Source organism: Nicotiana tabacum, chromosome 21, assembly GCF_000715075.1.
Source record: "Nicotiana tabacum cultivar K326 chromosome 21, ASM71507v2, whole genome shotgun sequence".
Taxonomy (NCBI): Eukaryota; Viridiplantae; Streptophyta; class Magnoliopsida; order Solanales; family Solanaceae; genus Nicotiana; species Nicotiana tabacum.
The window spans coordinates 54,248,223-54,261,179 of record NC_134100.1 but is presented as its reverse complement, the minus strand read 5'-3'; positions in this window follow the sequence as shown (position 1 = coordinate 54,261,179).

Here is a 12,957-nt window from a genome sequence, read left to right as displayed (position 1 = left end):
GAGTTGCGATTCCAGTTTGAGCAGCTCTAGCAGGGTCAAATGTCTGTGACCGATAATGAGGCGAGGTTCTCTGAGCTCTCTTACCATGCACTCATGATACTCCCTACTGAGGCGGAGAGGGTACGGAGGTTTGTTGTGGGGTTGCACTCAAGTATTCAGGCTAGTATGGTCCGAGAGGTAGAGATGGGGACTTCCTACCAGCTAGTAGTGGAGATTTCTTGGAGGATCAAGGGCTATCGCCAGAGGGATAGGGAGTAGATGCAGCATGATAAGAGGGTCCGTTACTCCGGGGAGTTCAGAGGTGCCCCAGTTAAGGGAAGAGGTCAGTTCAGGAGGGTCAGTCCAGTAGGCCCCCATATCCAGCACCACCGCCTCCACGGGGTGCTCCAGCGCGACCCTATTTCAGCGCTAAGCCGGAGAGTTATTATCGACCACCAGCTACTCAGGGTCCTTCTAGTGGGTACTCCGGTCATCAGGGTTCTTCTAGTTCTTACTTCAGTGCCATGCCAGAGAGGTCATATCGCCCACCAGCTATTCACGGTTCTTCCGATGGGTATTCAGTCCATCGGGGTCAGACTTCTGGGGTAGCAGATCACCTTGCTGAGAGGTTGTTTTAAGTGTGGGGATCTTAGTCATGTGCGGAGATTTTACCCCAGGCTTCGGGGCAAGGCAGTGCAGCAGGGCCAACAGCCAATGATTACAGCTCCAGTAGTTGCACCAGTCGTCTGGCCGCCCAGAGGCGGAGGGCAAGTGAGTAGAGGCCATCCCAGAGGAGGATGTCAGGCAGGCGGAGGCCAGTCGGGGGGTGCTCTAGCCAGATTGTATGCTTTTCTGGCTAGACCAGATGCAGTGGCCTTAGATGCCGTGATCACAGGCATTATCTCTGTTTGCGGTAGGGATACTTTAGTATTATTTGATCCAGGATCTACTTATTCATATGTGTCATCCCTATTTGCCCATTTTCTGGATATTCCTCATGGGTCCTTGGGTTCTCCTGTTTATGTGTCCACTCCTATGGGCGATTCTATTGTTGTGGATCGGATATATCGGACCTGAGTGGTTATATTTTGTGGATATGACACTAGGACGTGATCTTTTGTTGTTTGATATGACCAATTTTGAGGTCATCCTGGGAATGGACTGGCTATCCCCATATCATGACATCCTTGATTGACATGCCAAGACCATTACTTTAGCGATGTCAGAATTTTCGAGATTGGAGTGGAAGGGTTCATCTGTCAGTACATCTAGTCAAGTTATATCTTTTATGAAGGCTTTACACATGGCCAAGAAGGGGTGCTTGGCTTATCTAGCCTATGTTCGGGATACTACCGCAGAGTCTCCGACGATTGATTCAGTGCCAGTAGTTTGGGAGTTCGCCGATGTGTTTCCTTCGGACCTTCCAGGCATGCCACCAGATTGTGATATTGATTTTTGTATTGACTTGGCTCTAGGCACTCATCCTATATCTATCCTAACATACCATATGGCTCCGAAGGAATTGGAGGAGTTGAAGGAACAACTTGAGGAGTTGTTAGCAAAGGGGTTCGTCTGGCCAAGTGTATCACCTTAGGGTGCACCAGTATTATTTGTGAAGAAGAAAGATGGGAATATGCGAATGTGCATTGATTACCACCTGTTGAACAAAGTCACCGTTAAGAACAAGTACCTGTTGCCACGTATTGATGATTTGTTTGACCAGTTGTAGGGTGTTAGGGTGTTTTCTAAGATTGACTTGACATCGAGGTACCATCAGTATGAAGATTCGGGACGCAGATGTTCCGAAGACTGCCTTCCATACTATATATGGCCATTATGAGTTTCTAGTGATGTCCTACAGCTTGACCAATGCCCCAGCGGTGTTTATGGATTTGATGAACAGGGTGTTCAGGCCTTATATTGATTCCTTTGTTATTGTCTTCATTGATGACATCTTGATTTACTCACGTAGCATGGAGGAGCACGAGCAGCATTTAAGAGTAGTGCTTCAGATCTTGTGGGAACTGAAGCTATATGCTAAGTTCTCCAAGTGTGAGTTTTGGTTAGATTCCGTGGCATTCTTGGGGCATGTGTTATCAGGCGAGGGTATCGAGGTGGATCCCAAGAAGATTGAGGAAGTTTAGAGTTGGCCTCGTCCCACTTTGGCGACTGAGATCAGGAGTTTCTTGGGATTAGCAGGTTATTATCACTGATTTGTGGAGGGCTTTTCATCTATTGAAGAACCTTTGACTAGATTGACCCAGAAAGGTGCTTCGTTCCGTTGGTCCGAGGATTGTGAGGCAAGCTTTCAGAACCTCAAGACAGCTTTGACTACAGCACCGGTTCTAGTGTTGCCTTTCTGTTCGGGGATATATACATTCTATTATGATGCCTTACACATTGGTTTGGGTTGTGTACTGATACAGTAGGAGCGAGTTATTTCATATGCTTCATGTCAGTTGAATATTCGTGAGAGGAATTACCCTGTGCATGACCTAGAGTTAGCCGCGATTGTTCATGCTCTTAAGATCTGGAGGCGTTACCTTTATGGGGTGTCCTGTGAGGTTTACACTGATCATTGCAGCTTGCAGCATTTGTTCAAGCACAGGGATCTTAATTTGAGGCTGCGCAGATGGCTTGAGTTACTGAAGGATTATGACATCACTATTCTTTAACATCCGGGCAAGGCGAATGTGGTCGCAGATGCCTTGAGCAGAAAGGCAGAGAGTATGGGTAGCTTGAAATTCATTTCAGCAGATGAGAGACCACTAGCCTTGGACATCTAGTCCCTGGCTAACAGACATGTGAGGTTGGATATTTCAGAGCCCAGCCGAGTTCTTGCATGTATTGTTGCCCAGTTTTTACTATTGGAGCATATTAAGGCTCGACAGTTTGATGATCTGCACTTGGCAGTTTTTAGAGAGACTGTACTACAGGGTAGTGCCAAGGAGGTTTCTATTGGTGAGGATGGTGTTCTGCGACTCCAGGGTCGTCTATGTGTTCCTAATGTAGATGACGTGAGGGAGAGGATTCTAGAGGAGGCACACAGTTCTCGATATTCAATTCACCCAGGTGCTACGAAGATGTATCGCGACCTGAAGCAGCATTTTTGGTGGCGGCAGATGAAGAAAGATATCGTTGAGTATGTAGCTAGATGTTTAAATTGCCAGCAGGTTAAGTATAAGCACCAGAGGCCAGGAGGCCTACTCCAACAGATGACTATACCCGAGTGGAAGTGGGAGCGCATCACTATGGATTTCGTGGTTGGGTTGCCGCGGACTTTGCGGAGGTTTGATGCAGTTTGGGTCATTGTAGACAGATTGACCAAGTCGGCACACTTTATTCCTGTGATGACTACATGTACCACAGAGAGATTGGTCCAGATTTATATCCAGGATATAGTTTGGCTGCATGGTGTGCCCATTTCCATCATTTCAGACAGATGTCCTCAGTTTACATCACATTTCTGGAGAGTGGTACAGAGTGAGTTGGGACCCGCATAGAGCTCATCATATCATTTCATCTGCAAACCGACGGTCAGTTGCAGCGGACAGTTCAGATTTTGGAGGACATGCTCAGAGCATGTGTGATTGACTTTGGAGGGAAGTGGGATCAATTCTTGCCTTTGGCCGAGTTTTCTTACAACAACAGCTATTAGTCCAGCATCGAGATGGCTCCGTTCGAGGCCTTATATGGTCGACGGTGTCGTTCTCCCATTGGGTGGTTTGAGCTCGGCGAGGCTAGATTGTATGGGACTTATTTGGCGAAGGATGCCTTGGAAAAGGTAAAGTTGATTTAGGAGCGACTTCGCATAGCTTAGTCTTGACAAGAGAGTTACACGGATCAGAAGGCGCATGATTTATCATATATGGTGGGCGAGAAGGTTCTCTTGAAAGTCTCGCCGATAAAGGGGATTATGAGATTCAGGAAGAAGGAAAGTTGAGCCCAAGGTTTATAGGCCTATTTGAGGTGTTGAGGTGAGTTGGGGAGGTTGCTTATGAGCTTACTCTATCCCCCAGTCTATGGGAGTTCATCCGCTTTTCCATGTGTCTATGCTCCGTAGGTATCATCCCGACTTGACGCATATGTTAGACTTCAGCACGATTCAGTTAGATGAGAGTCTGGGTTATGAAGAGGAGCCAGTTGCCATTATTGATAGGCATGAACGTCAGTTGAGATCCAAGAGGATTTTCGTGGTAAAGGTTCAGTGGAGAGGGCAAATAGTCGAGGATGCGAACTGGGAGTCCGAGGAGGACATGCGGAGCAGATATCCACACTTATTCAGCACTTCAGGTATGAATCTAAACCCGTTCGAGGACGACCGTTTGTTAAAGAGGTGGAGAATGTAATGACCTGACTGGTTGTTTTACTTTCTAGAAACTCGTTCCCCTAAATAAGACTTCTCGTATGTGCTTTTATTAACTTATGACTTGCGGGGATGGTTGATTCGAGATTTGGGAGGGTTTGGGTTGAAATCGAAACAATTGGTTCCTTAAGGTTGGCTAAAAAAGCCAAGTTTGACTTCGGTCAACATTTTGAGTAAATGACCTCGGAATCGGGATTTGATGGTTCCAATAGGTTCGTATGATGATTTAAGACGGCGTATGTTCAGATCGGGTTTTGGATGACCCGGGAGCGTTTTGGCGCCTAATAGTGAAAGTTGGTTCATGAAGAATCTTGAAGTTCATTAAATTAGGTTTGGAGCGGGTTTTGGTGATATCGAGGTCCAAACGGAATTTCGAGACCGGGAATAGTTCCGTAATGTCATTTAATACTTTCACACAAAAATTAGGTGTCATTCCGAGTAGTTTAAGTACGTTTTGGCGCATTGGAAGTAAATTGAAAAACGTGAAGTTCTTAAGTTCGATTTTTAATTGGTTTTGGGGTGCGATTCTTAGTTTTGATGTTGTTTTGGGTGTTCTGAGAGTTCAAGTGAGTCCGTTTTATGATTCCAAACTTGTTGGTACATTCGGGCGGGGCCCCGGGGGTCCCGAGTGTCAATCGGACGAGGCTCGGACCAAGATGAGAATTTGGAGCAACAGCTGAAGCATCAGGTATGTCATAATCGCACATGCGCTTGGCTAGCCGCAGGTGCGAGCCAAGCCTCGCAGCAGCGGCCAAGGAAGGGCAGCCCAGATTCCGCAGGTGCGGCCCATCCTCCGCACAAGCGGAAACCAGCGGAAACCCATCCACAGAAGCGACGCCAGCCGGCCTAGGGGAGTTCCGCAGAAGCGGACTTTTGTACGCAGAAGCGAGGGCGCAGGTGCAACCCTATGACCGCAGGTGCAGAAATCGCTGGAGGCACTGAACTTCTTTTAATACGGGACTTAGGCATTTTTCTCCCATTCTTCACACATTTGGGCGATTTTAGAGCTTCAAAAAGGGAGACTTCAACCTAGCTATTGAGGGTAAGTAATCCCTTCCTTAATGTGAGTGTAATACATCGATTATGGGTAGATTTCAACATAAAAATTGGTAGAAATCATGGGCTTAGATAAAAAACCTAGGGGTTTAATAAAAATGAGATTTTACCAGGAAAATGATTATGAAGCTTAGTAAAAACCATATATTTATGTTCCTAAGGTGATGGGTAACAACTTTTCTCAAACATTTTCGGAATTCGGGTATGTGGGCCTGAGGGTGAATTTTAGGAATATTCTAATTTGGGTTGTGTAATCACTCTAATAGTGGAGATATGAACTTTTGAACATAGATTGATTGATTTATAACTAAAATGTGCTCCTACGTGTGGGGGCTACGTACGTACGAGGTGACGAGAGTCCGTACATAGCTACTAATTATGCTATTGTCTAGGTAATCTAGGACCTATACCATGCAATACTTGAAATGTTTGCACTCCCATTTGTTGATTTAATTGCTTAAGGCATATTGGAATTTGATAAGAGAATTTAAAAAGGTTAAAGTTACTCACTTAAAGTTGTGAATGGAACACTTGACTATAAATGAGAATTTGTGTGTTACATGAAATGTTTTCTATTTGTGGAGCTCGTCGAACGCCTCGGTAGCAGATAGATGCATCTATGGTTCGAGTCGTTTGACCCTCGGCAGTGCGCAGTTTAAATATTATGTTGGATCGGGCCGTACAACGTCGGCATAATATGCGCAAGAAAACCATTGGAACTATTCATTATTTACATTGCTTAAAATGCCTTGAATTACAAGCTGTTAAATAATGAAACTAAACTTGGGATTTAATACTTGCGACAGAAGAATTTACTATTTCCTGATATTGAGCTTTCAGTATTGTTCATGAAATCCATGCTTAGTATATATTTGATATATCATTGTTGGCCCATAGTAAGTGTCAAAGTCGATCCCTCGTTACTACTTCTTCGAGGTTAGACTGGATATATACTGGGTACATGTTGTTTATGTACTCACGCTACACTTCTGCACTTGATTGTGCAGGATCTGAGGCAGGTACATCCGATTACTAGTCCGATGCGCATATTTGATCTCCGCTACAAGACTACACGGTGAGTTGCCCTTCTGAGCCGTTCTGCAGCAGCCGGAGTCTTTTTTCTTTGTTTATTTGTTCTATCTATCCCATTTCAGACAATAGATTAGAATTCTTTTGTATATTCTACTAGTAGCCCATATACTTGTGACACCGGGTCTTGGCACACACTAGCATACTTATGATATTGGGTTGTATTTCTACGTTTATGATTTTATTTAGTTTTTTTCATTTTGTTCACTTTAAATTCCGTTATTTGTTAAATTCTCTAAATTTTAAAGAAAGTTAGTTGTTTCACTTATTAAAAATGGAAATCACTAGATTGTTCATTGTCGGCTTGCCTAGTAACGGTGTTGGGCGCCATCACGGCCTAAACTAGAATTGGGTCGTGACAGATTGGGCTTGTCATTTGGGCCAAAATGAATTTAAAATGTGGCCCTCATGTGTTTAATTAGAGATTTGCAATTGTAGCCTTTTTGCCTTTTAATCACTTTTGAAATTAATTTAAATATTTAATTATTTTTCAACAAAATATAGTAGAAATTATAATCATCAAATATACTAGTAATTATTATAATTAATTATTTATAAAATAATTTGTCTTCTAACATATAATACTAATTTTGAACATAATAATCTAATTAATTAGAATTTGAGAAATAATTAAATTAATTATAAAGCCTAGGTGGCGTATTTTAGAAATTGTTCTAATGATATTAAAAGTAGTAAGTATATTTGTAATTATATAATGCTAGTACTAGGTTATTAATTTCAAAACTAATACTTAATAAATTTTGCAAAATAGATATTTATTGATAGAAAATACTTTCAAAACATTCATTGTAATTATTTAAGTATACATAAATTAAATTTAAAAGGGAGGATCAAAATTGGTGTGGGAAATTTACGGGTATTCAATATTAATGAATAAAAATGATCAAACACGGCTTACCTCTCGAAGTCTAGTGAAAACTCCTTCAAATATCGCCTCAACCCGAGCTCCCAAAGTCCAAAAATGAAGAAATAACTCTAACCCTCGACCTTATGAATCTGCTAGTGGTCCCATTTCTGCGGTCCACTTATTTGTTTCTGCGGTACCGCTTTTGCGGTTAAAAGTCCGCAACTGCAAAAAAATGCTAGACCCCCGACCTACCGCTTCTGCGACAAAGAGGTCGCACCTACGAGACCGCGTCCGCATCTGTGCGACGAGACCAAAATCCCAAACTCTGCACGTGTGGTCTCTTCATCGTAGAAGAACCTTCCCTTATGTGGAGCTACACCCGCTTATGCGAGCCTCCCCACCTTCACTCCAGCTCGCACCTGTGATCACACATCCGCATATGCGACCTCGTAGGTGCGAAAAATCCCTCACACCTGCGCAACCAATCCAACTCGCCAAGAACTGCATATGCGACCCCTTGTCCACTTCTATGGCTCCGCACCTATAGCCAAACTCACTCAAGTGCGGTGACACCAGGTCTGAACACAGTAGAAATTCACAAGCCCAAATTTCCAATCCGATTTCATTCTGAATCACACCCAAGGCCCCACCCAAATACCAACAAGTCCTAAAATACAATACGAACTTAGGCGAGGCCTCAAATCACATCAAACAATATCAAAAAACACGAATCGCACCCCAATTCAAGCCTAATGAAACTAAGAGATTTCTAACTTCTACAATCGACGCTGAAACCTATCAAACTAACTCCGATTGTCCTCAGATTTCGCACAAAAGTCATAAATGACACAATAGACCTATTCCAACTTCTGGAACCAAGATCTGAGCTCGGTAACAATAAAATCAACTCTCGATCAAACTTCTCAACTCTCCAAACTTCAACTTTTCCAACTTTCGCTAATTCAAGTCAAAATCATTTACGGACCTCCAAATCAATATCCAGTTACACTCCTAAGTCCAAAATCACCATATGAATCTATTGAAATTATCAAAACTCCATTCCGGAGTCATTTACATATAAGTCACATCCAGTCAACTCTTTTAACTTAGTCTCCCAACCTTGGGACTAAGTGTCCCAACTTATTCCGAAATATCACCGGATTCAAACCAACTACCCCAACAAGTTACATAACAATAAATGAACACAGAATAAGTAATAAATGGGGGAATGGGGCTACAATACTCAAAACGACCGGCCGGGTCATTACATAAATGCAAGCAATCCTGAAATTCTATTATAAAAAGGGAATCACCCTTCACACTCTTTTCACCCTTTCACTCACACTTTCATACACTCACACTCACGCTCCAATACACAGAAAAATAAGCTGGAAATTTTGGAATTGAGGATTCCAGATCTGAAAAGCTCCAAACAGAGTTTAATTTGCTTTTATATTGAAAACAATTCAAAAACAAATATGTAGTTGTTTCTATTTGATTCAAAAACAAATCCCCTGCATCTCTGGGCTTCGAAATTGGATCTAGCTTGGATTATCTACCGTTTCATTGTTGTTCTCTGTCAATTAGTAGCCAGACATCAACTTGGATTTACTTCTGGTATTTTGCTATTCTAAGGTCTCTTATTGTTGTCCAGGTACTAAATACTCTTCTTATTATGTGTTCATCACTAGAATCAAATGAGAATATGTTCATTTTGGATTGATAGTATGTGAAATGTGAATCATGTTTCTTCCATGTCAAGTTTGATGTTATTCTACTACTGATTTGTATATTATGACTGTTAAATGTGAATTTAATTATAAAAAATGCAATTGTGTGTAGTAATGGGTGATGAGAAGAGGTTGTTATTGTCTTGTGTGGCTATTAGTTACATATCTAGTCAATAATTGGTCAGGTTGTTAAATGTGAAGCCAAAAGTGAAATTCCAGGAATATCGAGGCTATAGATGCTAGTCAAGTGTAGGTTAGAAATTTATCTTCTGTGTTTTAGATTTAGATACTAGATTAGATGAATATACATTATTGGAGAGTTCCTAATTACGTGAAGTCCCTTACAAAATGTAATTAAGAGACTCTAGTTGTAACCTCTAAGATGTAACTAGTAGTGAGATTTAATTGTAAGCTTTGAAAATAATGTATATTTGCCGTCAATTCTCTGTTAATCTAAAGATCTGGATATATGGATATGAGTTCATTTTAATCACGACAGTCGTGTCATGTAATTGCTAATAATTATCGCATTTTGGATATTTTGTTCTTTGAATGCAGTAACAGTACTCTCATGTTTCACAATTAATTTTTAAGTCTTGTTGCCTATCTGGAATTAGAAATGAATTTCATAGAGTTTAGAGTAGTGGCTATAGCTGGAATTGACGGTTACAAATGTAATTGAAATCACAACCTTATTTTGTTAAAGCCTGTTGATGGACCCATATTTGAGTGGACACAGTCCCAACGTTGTTATCTAGTGCCACATGGTCCATTTGGATTCCTTGCTGGACATGTATGATTTTTGATTTGGCTTTTCCACCTGAGCCCAGTTTTTTCTTTTTTGGTTCTACAACGCTAATTGGACCTCAATGTGATGAGCTTTATCAATTGTTATTACTGTAAAGACACGATCAATTTATAAGTAGTTCTAGATATTCAATGAACTATCTTGTGACAAAGAAAAGATGATTTAGCAATTAACCAATAGCTTCAAATTAGTTTGATTAGGATTTAAAATAAAACCGGTGACTTGGGACACCTTAATAATTATCCCAAGTGGCGACTCTTAAAATTATATTAAATAATTCCTTTTTAATAATGTCACTTTAATTGAAAAAACTCCTTTCCCCGTAAAAAGGAGGTGTGACAGTTAAAAGGCTGAATTCATAAAACATAGCTCTATCGCGGGATCTAGAGAAGAAGGAAGGAAAACCATCCTATAATGCATGTAGCCTCATGTTCATAAGTATAGCGCGCAACATACTCCTGAACAAGACTCTACTAGACACGGCTTATAGACACCCTAGGACTGACCTGCTCCCATACCATGTTTGTCACAACCCAGCCTAGGGCCGCAACAGATAACTGACACTCAGTGTCGATCATCACTAAACCTGATGATAATCTACTAATCATGAACATAAACTTATAAACATAACAAACATAAACATAGTTGATAAGAGGTGTACAATCTGGAAAGTCGACAAGGTTAAGACAAGCTGACATATAAGAACATACTAACTGTACAAGTACATATCTACATGCCTCTAGGAGTGTTGAACTGAAAAAATACTGGACTGGACAGAGCCCCGCCATAACCAAACTAGCTGAATATACACATACCAAAAGATAAGTAACTCCGGGAGTAAGCGAAGTGACTCCAATAGTTGATGGATGGCCTACTAATGTGGCTCAAACACTGATCTATTTGTACCTGCGTGGCATGAAATGCGGTGCCCCAGAAGGGACGTAAGTACGATATGTAAAAAGTATATAAGGTGGAAAGAATATGTAAATCATATTAAAGTGTGACTGTAAGATGGAATTTTGAATATAAGCTAAAGCTAAACAAGAGTCTGAACTAGCAACTGATCTGGAACTGAACCGAAGTTTAAGCTGAAACTGAACTACTATCTGAACTGGTACCTGTCTAGCGTTATGGGCTATATATCCCCAATCAGGTAACTGTACATCTGAAATAGTCTCATGTATAGTCATTAAATACAAACTGTAGTTATATACGCGCATATAACATGCCTGACTAGTGTTATGGGCTATATCCCCCAGCAGGTAAATATATAATCAATAGGCCCGGCTGGTGTTATGGGCTATCTCCCCCCAGCATATAATCAATAGGCCTCGCTGGTATTATGGGCTATCTCCCAACATATAATCAATAAGCCTCGCTGGTGTTATGGGCTATATCCCCCCATCATAATTAATGTAAGCATGTATGAGGTATAACACATGTGGTAGCATCATATAGAACACAAGAGATCATGAAGGAAACCATAAATCGAATCACAAACGTAATCTGACGCTCGTCGTCCATAAGTTGGATGGAATAGACTATCCCCATTTTAGGGAGAAACTGAGTATGTACATGAGATACTAAGGCTAATTAACTCATTATGATCCCTCTAGAATCAACTTTGAACCAAGGAACTCAAAATTTGTCCAACTCTTCGTATTTCCAAATATTTCGGCAGAGTTTCCCCTAAAACTAGATGATCCCATAAACACAGCAAGCACCAATATATACATGGGAATGTATATCCAGATAAGATGATAAAATCAAACATAATGAGATCTGGTTATCCACAGTAGTGTCAAACGATCGACAAAATGGAATTATGAACGTAATGTAGGATCATAGTAGCTAACTTGTGACATGAAAGTTTAAATATAATTTAGGAATAATATAAGCATCAAAATATGATAATTAAGGTCATATAATATTAAATGAAGCTATTAGGATCATATGGAGGTTAGGTATACATAAAAAGATCAAAGGAACGGAACAAACAGAAGTCTGGATGCCATAGGCCAAATGGGCGATTCGCTCTTTTTGTTTTGTTGTGTTTTGAAGTTCCAACCTAAATTAGTTTCTTCCGTACATCACATATGTAATTGAATACAATAAAATGATACAATAAATGCTGAAATTCCGCTGGAATAACTCTTAAAAGATCAAGAAGAAAGGCTAGAACATAGTTGAACCAAATTATGCCGAAAAGGAAACTAAAACCTTACATTCCTCTAGTGTTCTTGCTTCAAAACCTTGTTCCCTTTGATCCACACCCTTCCTTATAATTGTATAGCTAAAATACAAAGGTGAAAAGCTTTTTTATCCGTGAATCTCTTTTCAAAACTTGAGTTATAAGGATAAAGGAGGACGGCAAAGTCTTACCTATGTCGTAAGGATCGTGTTGATGTGTTCGCTTCTTGATTTTGAGTTGCGGATGATGGACTTACTTCAAAATCCTAAGGAACTTATTAGAGAGCTATGTAAGCTATTATTTTGCGTGAAGTTTCTGAGAAATAAGGAAAAAGAAGACTAAGTCTTCCATTTATAGTAAGGTTGAAAATTCAACCACATGTGTGCTTCACTTTCCCTTTTCTGACGCTCATATCTCTTTATCTGGATGCCGTATGAATGAAAGATCAAGAATGTTGGAAACTAAATTTCAATACCATAAATTTTGTATGTAATATTTCCCCAAAAGACCTCATATAACACACGAAACTAATTGCTCATAACGCTTCATTACAAGGCAAATCCTTGGTTGGCTTTTCCGCAACTTAAATTTGATTTTTCCCAAAACTTTATATTCTATATCCAAACATCATATATAATCATATTATGACTTTAAAATTATTTAAATCATCCTTAGAAAGTTATTTACACAATATACGACATCACAGAAGTACGGGGTGTAACAACTACATAAATTTACTTCAAAGTTCCCGGGTACTTGTTCCTCTTATACATTTCTGTCTGTTGTATTTTAGATATTTTGACATGCAAATAGACGTGATCTCATTTTCATAGTTTTCTCTTGTACTTGTGCCACCTAATCTTGGGGGTG